Below are 10,678 nucleotides of genomic sequence, written 5' to 3' on the forward strand. Positions count from 1 at the left end.
GATGAGAAAAAATTTATGTGCTTCAGTCAAATGTCTTCACCTGCTTGTCCCAGTTACTATTCAACTAAAACTTAATAGCAACTTAATAAAAGATTGCTTTATTCATTAAAGAAGGCAAGAGGTTCTTAAACTAGAGTGTACCAAAGAATCACTTTGGGATATTCACGGTAGTACTGAAGTAATATCAAAATACTAGAAATAACACAAAGTCCATTAATAAGGAAAGGGTAAATTATGTGTGGTATATTTATATAATGAAATATTATACAGCCATGAAAATGAGTGAACTATGAAAGAACATAATTTTGAAAGAAAACTGCAACTTTCAGATTACTTTCAGAATGACATCACTGTTGTAGAGCTCAGAACCAAGCTAAATTTGGCAATAGTTTCTTAGCTATGACTCCAAAATTACAAGCAACAACAAAAAAATTGATAAATTGGGCTTCATCAAAATTTAAAACTTTTATGCATCAAAGGACATCAGGAAAGTGAAAAGACTGTTTGTGAATGGGAGAAAATATTTTCAAATCATATATCCAATAAGAAGTTAATATAAAGAACGCCTACAACAACAAAAACAACCTAATTCAAACATGGGCAAATGATTTGAACAGACATTTCTCCAAGGGAAATATACAAATGGCCAATAAGCACATGAAAAGTTGCTCAACATCACTGGAAAATATCACTAAGGAAATGCAAATCAAAACCACAATGAGACACCCTACTAGAACGGCTACAATATTTTTTAAAGTGTTGGAAAAATAGTAGAAAACTTTGAATTCTCTTACACTCCTGGTGGGTATGTAAAATGGTGTTGTTTCTGTGGAAAACAGCCAAATGGTTCCTCAAAAAGCTAAACAATTGCCATGTGACCCAACAATTCTGCTTCTAGGTTTATACCCAAAATAATTGAATAGAAAATAGACTCAAACAGATCATTGTACACCATTGTTCATCATGGTATGATTCACAGTAACAAAAAGGTCAAAACAATCCAAGCGTCCTTCAGCAGGTGAATGGGAGTATGAAGCGTGGCATGTACATAGAGTGGAGTATTATTCACCTGTAAGAAGGGCTGAAGTTCTGACACACTACCACACGAACAAACCTTGAAAGCCTTGTGCTGAGTGAAAGAAGAAACCAGACCCAAGTATTGTATGATTCCACTTATTTAATATCTGGAAAAGGTGAATTCATAGAGATAAAAAGTACATAAGAGATTACCAGGGGCTGGAGGGAGGGAGGACTGGGGAGTTATTGTGTAATGGGTGCAGAGTTCTGTTTGGGATGATGAAAAAGTTTTGGGAACAGTGGTGGTGGTTGCATAACATTGTGAATGTAATTAATGCCACTGAATTATACACTAAAGCATTGTTAAAATCAGAACTCTTATGTTCTGTGTATTTTATCACAAAAAAAAAAGAACTAAAACTAAGTAAATTTCTTAACTTAGGGCCAAAATTTTGTAAAAAAATAAAAAAGCAAAACTGAGCAATATATTGTATAGGCATATTTTTTTTAATTTTAGTGGGATGGAAAACAAAATGTAATATGTTACCTCTCATGAGAGGCATTGTGGGAAAGTACATAGGTAGATAGAAATATAAATTATTGCCAGCAATTCAGCTTTTGGGTGGGGTGATAGATTCATGGGTGTACATTTATTTATTGTGCTTTATTTTTAAAGATATATATACTATATATATCACATATATTTATAGTGTCAACATTTTAAAATATGAAGGAGGGGGAATCACCTGACAGATGCAAAGTGCAGACCCCTCTTTGCAGAGATTTGAAGCAATAGGTCTGAGCAGAGTCTGAGAATCTGCGTTTTAAATGGCCAACCTCTCCTCATCCCTGTATGCATACTGCAATGTGACTGCAGCTCTTCCAAGTTACAAGGTGGATGGAGCCTATTTCTCCACCCCTTGAATCTCCGTTTGGCTGTGTGACTATTTTGGCCAATGGAACAGTGGCAACCAGAAAGGAGAGACTTGAAATGTGCTAGTAAATTGGGGTTCGCCTTCTGTTATTGCATCCGGAATCTGAGGGCTGCCATATGAATGAGCCCAAGCTATTCCTCCAGTGCTGGAGGATGAACAGTCACAAGAAGAGAACCCAGGCATCCCTGCCCATAGCTTCAGTTACCCAGAAGCTGACCACAGATGTATGAGTGAGCCCCTGCTGAGATCAACCCAGCCTAGCCCGGGCCAAAATGACCCCCAGCCAAGCCCTTCGCAGATTGCTGACCCCACAGAATCATGAGCTAAATGAGAGGCTGCTGTCGTAAGCCACTAAGCTTTGTGAAGGCTTAGGTAGCAAATGTTAACTGATACAGCCAGTATATGAAACTTGAAAATGGAGTTACTCTGGCTGAATCTGGGTAAAGGGGTGAGAATTTTGCTCCCTAGTTTCCTTATATCTCTGCAGCAGCTTATTTTTACCAGTTACTACTGAATTTGTCTATTTTTTCCTAAGTTCTGTTGTTAGGTGCATACAAATTGAGGTTTATTATGTTTTATTTTCAAATTGACTCTTTATCATTATGAAATGCCCTTATTTATGCCTAGTAATTCTTGCCATAAAGTCTCTCGGTCAAATATTACTCGAGATACACCAACTTCCTTTTGGTTAGTGTTTTGGGGCATATACTATTTTTATTGACATTTAATATAATTACTAATAGAGTTTGTTTTAAGTCTACCATTATACTACTTGTTTTATATTTAATCCATAAATTCTTTTTTCTTTTATTTCTTCTTTCCTGCCTAATTTTTTATTACTCAGGTTTTTTAAAATTTCCCCTCTATTACCTTATTTTATTACACATTCTTATATTATTTATCTAATGGTTATCCCAAATATTTCAGGATATGCATCTTTGACTTTTTACAATCTAAGTTAATGCCTTTACCACCTTTTTTTTTTACCACTTTTCAAGTAGTACAGGAACCTTGCCTGACCTGTGGTGGCACAGTGGGTAAAGCATTGACCTGGAACACTGGGGTTGCTGGTTTGAAACCCTGGGCTTGCCTGGTCAAGGCACATATGAGAGTTGATGCTTTCTGCTCCTTTCTCCTTCTCTCTCCCTCTCTCTCCCCTCTCTAAAATGAATAAATAAAATCTAAAAATTAAAAAAAAGAACCTTGCAACAATTTGTCTTTATCTTCTCCCATATTTATGCTGTATTTTTTTTAGAATATTTATAAGAGTTTATTTGAGCCAGACTGATGACATATGCCAGGAAGCAAGATCCCAAATGCTCTCCTCCTTTATGCTATTTTCGTCATGTAGTTTAAATCTGGATATTTCAACTCCCAGAAGTATTTTTTAAAACCAGTTGCTAGTATGTGGGTATGAGACCATTTGAAATGTACGTAAAAGTCAAGGAGACAGATTCAGCGTTGTGGAAACTTAAAGGAAGGGACATATTCAAGAGAATTTTCAGAAGGACAAACTGCAGAATTCAGAGAGTAACTGCATACGGGGAGGACAAAGGAAAGAAGGCTTGCAGATGACACAGTTTATGAGCTTGAGGCTCAGGACAGAGAACCATGCTGTGGACAGGTATGGGAAAGCAGGACCGGGATGTTAGAGTTCGTTCGGGTAGAGAGAGAAAACACTGAGCTCAAGTTCTGAAATGAATGTTATGTAAAATTAGGGCTGAAAGATGACCACTGGAAATACAGGACCAGATTTGGAAATTATCTAAATCTACCACTTTTATTGGAATTGTGTAAGAAAAGAGTCTATCAGGGGACTAAATATAAAGAAGGAGTAATCAGAGTGATTACAAAAAAAGGAGTAATCATTCATTCATCAAATCTTTTACAAGTGTCTACAGCAGGGGTTCTCAACCTGTGGGTCGTGACCCCAGCGGGGTCGCCTAAAGCCATCGGAAAATACATAATGCATATCAGGTATTTACATTCCGAATCATAACTGTAGCAAAATTACAGTTATGAAGTAGCCACCAAAATTATTTTTTGGTTTGGGGTCACTGCAACATGAGGAACTGTATTGCGGGGTCACGGCATTAGAAAGGTTGAGAACCACTGGTCTACAGTGTGCTAAGATGTACTTGATGCTGACAATATAACAGAGAACAAATCAGACAAAATCCCTGCCCCTCCCCCCCCAGCGCTGACATTCTAATGAGGATATAAAGACTGACTAGTGGATGCAGTTGGAAAGACGTCATTAATTGAAACAGAGGGGTATGCTATATATTATAAACGGAATCTGTAAGGATGCTGTCCATGAAACCTAGGAGTTTAAAAAAGCTTGAAGAAATACTGTATTTTAACAGTTCCCAAACTTTGCTGTACTTTAGAATCTCCTGGGAGCTTTTAAAAATCTTGATGTCCAGGTCATACCCTGATTTTCTTAAACCAGAATGAGTGAGGGTGGGCACCAGGCACTAGTCATTTTTAAAGATAACCAGGTGATTCATTTCAGAAAAGTTTAGGAACCAATGCCATATATCATCAAATTTAATAGGCTATGAATTATATGAAAGAAAAAACTCTGCCAATTAAACTCTAATAAAATGCTTAAGATGCCATCAATGTGAGATGCATCTCAATCTCAGAGATGTTAAAAATGGGAAATAAACAGCATCTCAAAACTGATGAACTACTGTGGTCATGAGTGACTGAGCAGCCATGGGATGAGAACCACTGGATTTTTCCCAGGAGTGTATAAGACCTTAGAACAGAAGGAGTAATTAAGTATTGAATTCGGAACAGCACATGCTGTTCAAAATCTTCCATTTGGATAAGAAAATTAAACAAACATGTTCCTGCTATTACACCTCTTTCTAGGTTATCTCCTTTTCCCTCAGTCACCAAGGACCAGGGACTATGAAACATGTTCCTGCTATTACACCTCTTTCTAGGTTATCTCCCTTTCCCTCAGTCACCAAGGACCAGGGTCTATGAAACATGTTCCTGCTATTACACCTCTTTCTAGGATATCTCCCTTTCCCTCAGTCACCAAGGACCAGGGACTATGATATCCTGCTGTGCTCATAAAATGTGCACTAGTTCCCAACCATACTTCCTTAGTGCCAGCAATTCTCTTATCAAAAACTGGGTCACTGGCAGATGTACATATTAGTATTTTAAGCTTATTTTAAAGTTTCTGATTTCAAACTAAACTATAAAGCTATAGAAATCAAAACAGTGTGGTATTTGCATAAAAACAGACACAGAGATCTGTGAAACAGAATAGAGAGCCCAGAAATAAACCCATGAATACATAGTCAATTAGTTTCATTTACTACAAAGACAGTCTGTTCAATAAATGGTGTTGGGAAAATTGGACAGCCATATGCAAAGTAATGAAACTGAACTACTATCTTACACCATGGACAAAATTAACTCAAAGCCTGACCAGGCAGCGGCGCAGTGGATAGACCGTCAGACTGGGATGCGGAAGACCCAGGTTTGAGACCCCGAGGTCGCCAGCTTGAGCACGGGCTCATCTGGTTTGAGCAAAAGCTCACTAGCTTGGACCCAAGGTCTCTGGCTCAAGCAAGGGGTTACTTGGTCTACTGAAGGCCCGCGGTCAAGGCACATATGAGAAAGCAATCAATGAACAACTAAGGTGTTGCAACAAAAAACTAATAATTGATGCTTCTCATCTCTCTCCATTCCTGTCTGTCCCTATCTATCCCTCTCTCTGACTCTTTCTCTGTCTCTGGGGGGAAAAAAATTAACTCAAAAACGATTAAAGACTCGAATTAAAGACCTGAAACCATAAAACTCCTAGAAGAAAACTTAGGTGGTAAGCTTCTTGACATTGGTCTTAGCAATGTTTATTTGGATATGACTCCGAAGACCAGGGAAACAAAATCAAAAATAAACAAATGGGACTGCATCAAACTAAAGGCTCTTGCACAGTGAAGGAAACCATCAAGAAAGTGAAAGGGCAGCCTGCTGAATGAGGGAAGATACATATATCTAACAAAGGTTAATATCCAAAATGTATAAAGAACTCATTCAGCTCAATAACACAAAACAAACAATGCAATTTAAAAATGGGCAAAGGAGCCTGACTGGTGGTGGCACAGTGGATACAGCATCAACCTGGACGTTCAGGTTGATGGTCCCCCGAGGTCAACGGCTTAAGCATGGATTCACCAGCCTGAGTGCAGGGTCACCAGCTTGAGTGTGGGACCATCGACATGATCCCATAGTTGCTGGCTTGAGCCAAAAAGTCACTGGCTTGGAGCCCAAGGTTCGGCTTGAGTAGCGGTTCTCAACCTGTGGGTCGCGACCCCGGCGGGGTCTCCTAAAGCCATCGGAAAATACATAATGCATATCAGGTATTTACATTCCGAATCATAACTATAGCAAAATTACAGTTATGAAGTAGCCACCAAAATTATTTTTTGGTTTGGGGTCACCGCAACATGAGGAACTGTATTGCAGGGTCACGGCATTAGAAAGGTTGAGAACCACTGGGCTTGAGCAAGGAGTCACGGCTGGAGCCCCCAGCATCAAGGCACATATGAGAAGTTCAATGAACAACTAAAGTGCCACAAATGAGTCGATTCTTCTCATCTCTCTCTTCCTGTCTCTCTCTCACATACGCTAAAAAAATAAAATAAAAATGGGCAGAGGAGCCCTGGCCCAGTAGCTTGGTTGGCTATAGCATTGTCCTGACACACCAAGGTTGCTGGTTTGATTCCCAGTCAGGGCACAACAAGAATCAACCAGTGAATGAATGAATAAGTGGAACAACAGATTGGTGTTTCTCTCTCTTTCTCTCTCTCTCATTCTCTCTCTCTCACACATACACAATTAATAACTAAAACAAAAACAGGTGCTCTCTCAGGAGCATGCCCACACCTTTTCCCTCCCTTCCACCCAGGACTGTTTTTCTCTTTCTCCAAAGTTCCCCTTCTTTTGCTTCTGCAATCTGTGTCCTAAAGCCCATTTCTTCTATCTCTGAAAAAAAGGAAAGAAAAAAAGAAAGAGAGAGAAAGGGAGGGAGGGAGGGAGAGAGAGAGAGAGAGAGAGAAGAAGGGAGGGAGGGAGAAAGGAAAGAAGAAAGTAAAATGGGCAGAGGAGATGGCCAGTGGACACATGAAAAGGTGTTCATCATCACTAACCATCAGGGAGATGCAAATCAAAACCACAATGAGATAGCACCTCACACCCATCAGAATGACTAATATACAGACAGGAGATAACCAGTTTTAGCAAGGATGTGGAGAAAAGGGAACCCTCATGCACTGCTGGTAGGAATGTAAATTGATGCAACCGCAGTGGAAAATAGTATGGAGATTCCTCAAAATATTAAAACTTAAACTACCATATGATCCAGCAATTGCACTTGGGGATACCTAGCTGAAGAAAATGAAAACAGTAATTCAAAAAAGATACATGAAAAAAATAAAAAAATGATACATGCACCTTTATGTTTATTCATTGCAGCATTCTTTACAATGGCCAAGATATGAAAACAAACTATCTATTGAAGGGTGATTGAATAAAGAAGTTGTGGTATCACATTGCAGACGGATCTTGAGAATTCTTGTGTTTTCTGGTCTAAGGCTTCTGGCCAATCATGAGCATTCTCGGCTTTTCATTGCTGTCATTTAGAGGGAAACAGTGTAACAGAAAATGCATTCGCTGAAGTTAAAAATTACAAAAGGAATTAAAAGTGATTAGTCTCTTGTCATTAGTAATAAAAATAACTTATCTGGCTACTGGATAAAGCTAGCCATTAAACTGCTGGTCCGCAATGTGGTATATACCTATACACAGTGGAATACTACTCAGCCATAAAAAGGATGAATTCTTAATATTTGCAACAACATGAATGAAACTTGAGGGTATTATGCTAAGTGAAATAAGTCAGAGAAAAAAAATACCACAGAATTTCACCAATAAGTGGAATCTAAAAAACAAACCCAGACTCAGTACAGAGAGGATGGGGATTTGGATACAAAATGGGGAAAGGGAGACCAAGAGGGACAAACTTCCAGTTATAACATGAATGGGGATGAAATTTACAGCATAGGCAATGCAGTCAATAATATTGTATTAACTTTGGATGGTGACATATGGTAACTAGAATTATTGTGGTGATCATTTTGCAACACATACAAATGTCAAATCACTGTGCTGTACACATGAAACTAATATAATATTGTATGTCAGTTATACTTCAGTTAAAAATAAATAGCTTATTGAAAGTAGCATCAAGCCTGACACTTTATAAATGAGGAACTTCCAAGCTCCTAAATCAGATATTATCCTCAGACCAGCTTCCTATCAATAAAGACAGCCAACCAGAGATGGCAAACTCACATAGTCCATCAAAAATTGAAATATAATCTGCCTGTCCCGGTATGAAATTGGTCAGAGATCAAAGGTGTGAGGATATTAATATGTTTAAAAATTAAATCTGTATTCAGAAGATTTCATATCAGTACCACTCAGTTATTCAGCCTGCATTTTTGGAAGTTTTCTAGACCCTAGGAAACAAGGTAGGGGAACATGTTGGCGTGTGTTTCACTATACTCAGCAAAGCCTGCCACTAACAGACACTCAAGTCAGTTTGCTGAATTGAATAAATGATAAACATAACCTCTGCCCTCAAAGAATTCAAAGCTGAGGGAGAACTGAATACTACAACAGAATTAAATGCTGCCTGTCACATCAGCTTCTGTCCATAATAAAGATAAGGACCTCAGAGGCATACAAGTTATCAGTGGAACCAGCCCTACAAGTACCTTAGAAGAGTAGGTGCTCACCTTGTAATAATAACAGCTAACATTGTGAGAGTCCTTGCTGTGTGCCAGGCACTGTTGTGTGCTTTCTCTGTGTTTATTCATTTAATATTTCAACAGTCCTTAAGCAGTAGATCCTTTTTCTATCTAATAACCCTATTTTCACAAATGGGCACAGAAGATAAGGAACTTGCTCAAGGTAACATAGCTAGTTAGGTAGAGGAGGCAGGATTCAAACCCAGGCCAAGCCTTTGGCCACCTGGGGGTGCTACCTCTCCTGCTTGATGGACTTTACAAGATTTTCAAGCCACCCCCTCATATAATCAGCCTTGAGTTCTCACCATTAGAGTCACTTTTAAGGGTCAAATCGAGACAAATCCTCTACTAAGACAGTGCTTACCTAGAAAGGAAAACAGACTCACCACTTAACGATATTAGCCCACCCGCCTAAAGGAATCAGTTCTGAATGGCTATCAAAGTCCATTAAGAACCATGTGTGTCGGCCCTGGCCGGTTGGCTCAGCGGTAGAGCGTCGGCCTAGCGTGCGGAGGACCCGGGTTCGATTCCCGGCCAGGGCACACAGGAGAAGCGCCCATTTGCTTCTCCACCCCTCCGCCGCCCCAGGCGCTAGAGTGGCTCTGGTCGCAACATGGCAACGCCCAGGATGGGCAGAGCATTGCCCCCTGGTGGGCAGAACGTCGCCCCTGGTGGGCGTGCTGGGTGGACCCCGGTCGGGCGCATGCGGGAGTCTGTCTGGCTGTCTCTCCCTGTTTCCAGCTTCAGAAAAATGAAAAAAAAAAAAAAAAAGAACCATGTGTGTCGGATTAAAACCATGACCCAGGCAGTGCTGCCCAGTAGAGAGGGCAAGCTGGCACCGCGCTGGAGAAACCTAATGCTGCATAATGGGGGCCCTTCCTAGCATGAGCCACCCCCACACTCCCACACAGCCCCATCCTCCCCCAACTACCCTTCATCCCAACCCCCTCCCCATCCAGGCTCTAGGGGGCACCACAGCTGGGAAGCAGGCAAAGACCACGTGGGCCATGGCTGAGAAATGCATTAGGAAATAGACCAAGGAAACTGCCTGGCAGAGCATTCGGGAACAGTGAACCCTGGGAACCCAGCCAGATTCTGGGAGCAGTTGAGCCATTCATTCAATCCCATGACAGATCCCTCTAGATGAGATGGTGTTAAAATAGGATCCTCCTTTTGAGCCATCGGTGCAAGAAATCAGGGTTGCGCAATGATGGTCCTAGGGAACTGTATGAAATTAGTCCTGGCAAGACAGAAAAATCAGTATAGCTGTACCTGGCTGAGCCCAGGTATTTCACAAACCTGCTGTGTGCCAAATCCAAGGCTTCCCACCCTGCTTCTGCACACACACCTCTCAGCCCTGTCCCCTGGTGTCCTCTTACATGTGACAAGCTACACTAACTTTATTTCCCACGTTTATAACCACAAGGTTCTTACAGAAATTTCCCCCGACTGCCAAGATTCACTCAACACGAGAGGGTAGGTAACGTTCTCATGGTGTGCTAGCACCAGAAATCTGCACCTGGAGGAAAGAGAAATCCTAAAGTGTGTCTTAGCCAAGTAGAAAGCAGATAACATATTTTGTAGGCAAATACAAGATTACTTTAATTTGGCTTTTTTTATTAGCTAGAATTAAATTTGGCTAAATTTGAGAGAAAACTCCAATTAACAGTGACTTAAGCACATAAGATTTTCTCAAAAGAGGTGGGGAAGTAAGCAAACAGACCTGGTTTTGTCCATCTGTGAAGTTTTTTCTAGCTTGTGCCTTTGGGGGGACCCTGATCCTTAGGTCAAACATGGCTGCCAGAGCTCCAGCCATCATAGTCAAGTTCCAGACAGCGAACACTTCCCAGAAGCTGCACACAATACTTTCCTGTGTATCTCATTGAGTAG

At 40.4% G+C, this 10,678-nt stretch overlaps 1 protein-coding gene across 1 annotated transcript in view; it reads left to right on the forward strand.

Annotated features, from left to right (window-relative positions):
- The window catches only part of TXNL4B (thioredoxin like 4B), a 42,077-nt gene that overhangs the window by 17,116 nt on the left and 14,283 nt on the right, over nt 1-10,678 (forward strand). The gene's annotated exons all lie outside the window — the stretch shown is intronic.

Source organism: Saccopteryx bilineata, chromosome 9 (genome assembly GCF_036850765.1).
Source record: "Saccopteryx bilineata isolate mSacBil1 chromosome 9, mSacBil1_pri_phased_curated, whole genome shotgun sequence".
NCBI lineage: Eukaryota > Metazoa > Chordata > Mammalia > Chiroptera > Emballonuridae > Saccopteryx > Saccopteryx bilineata.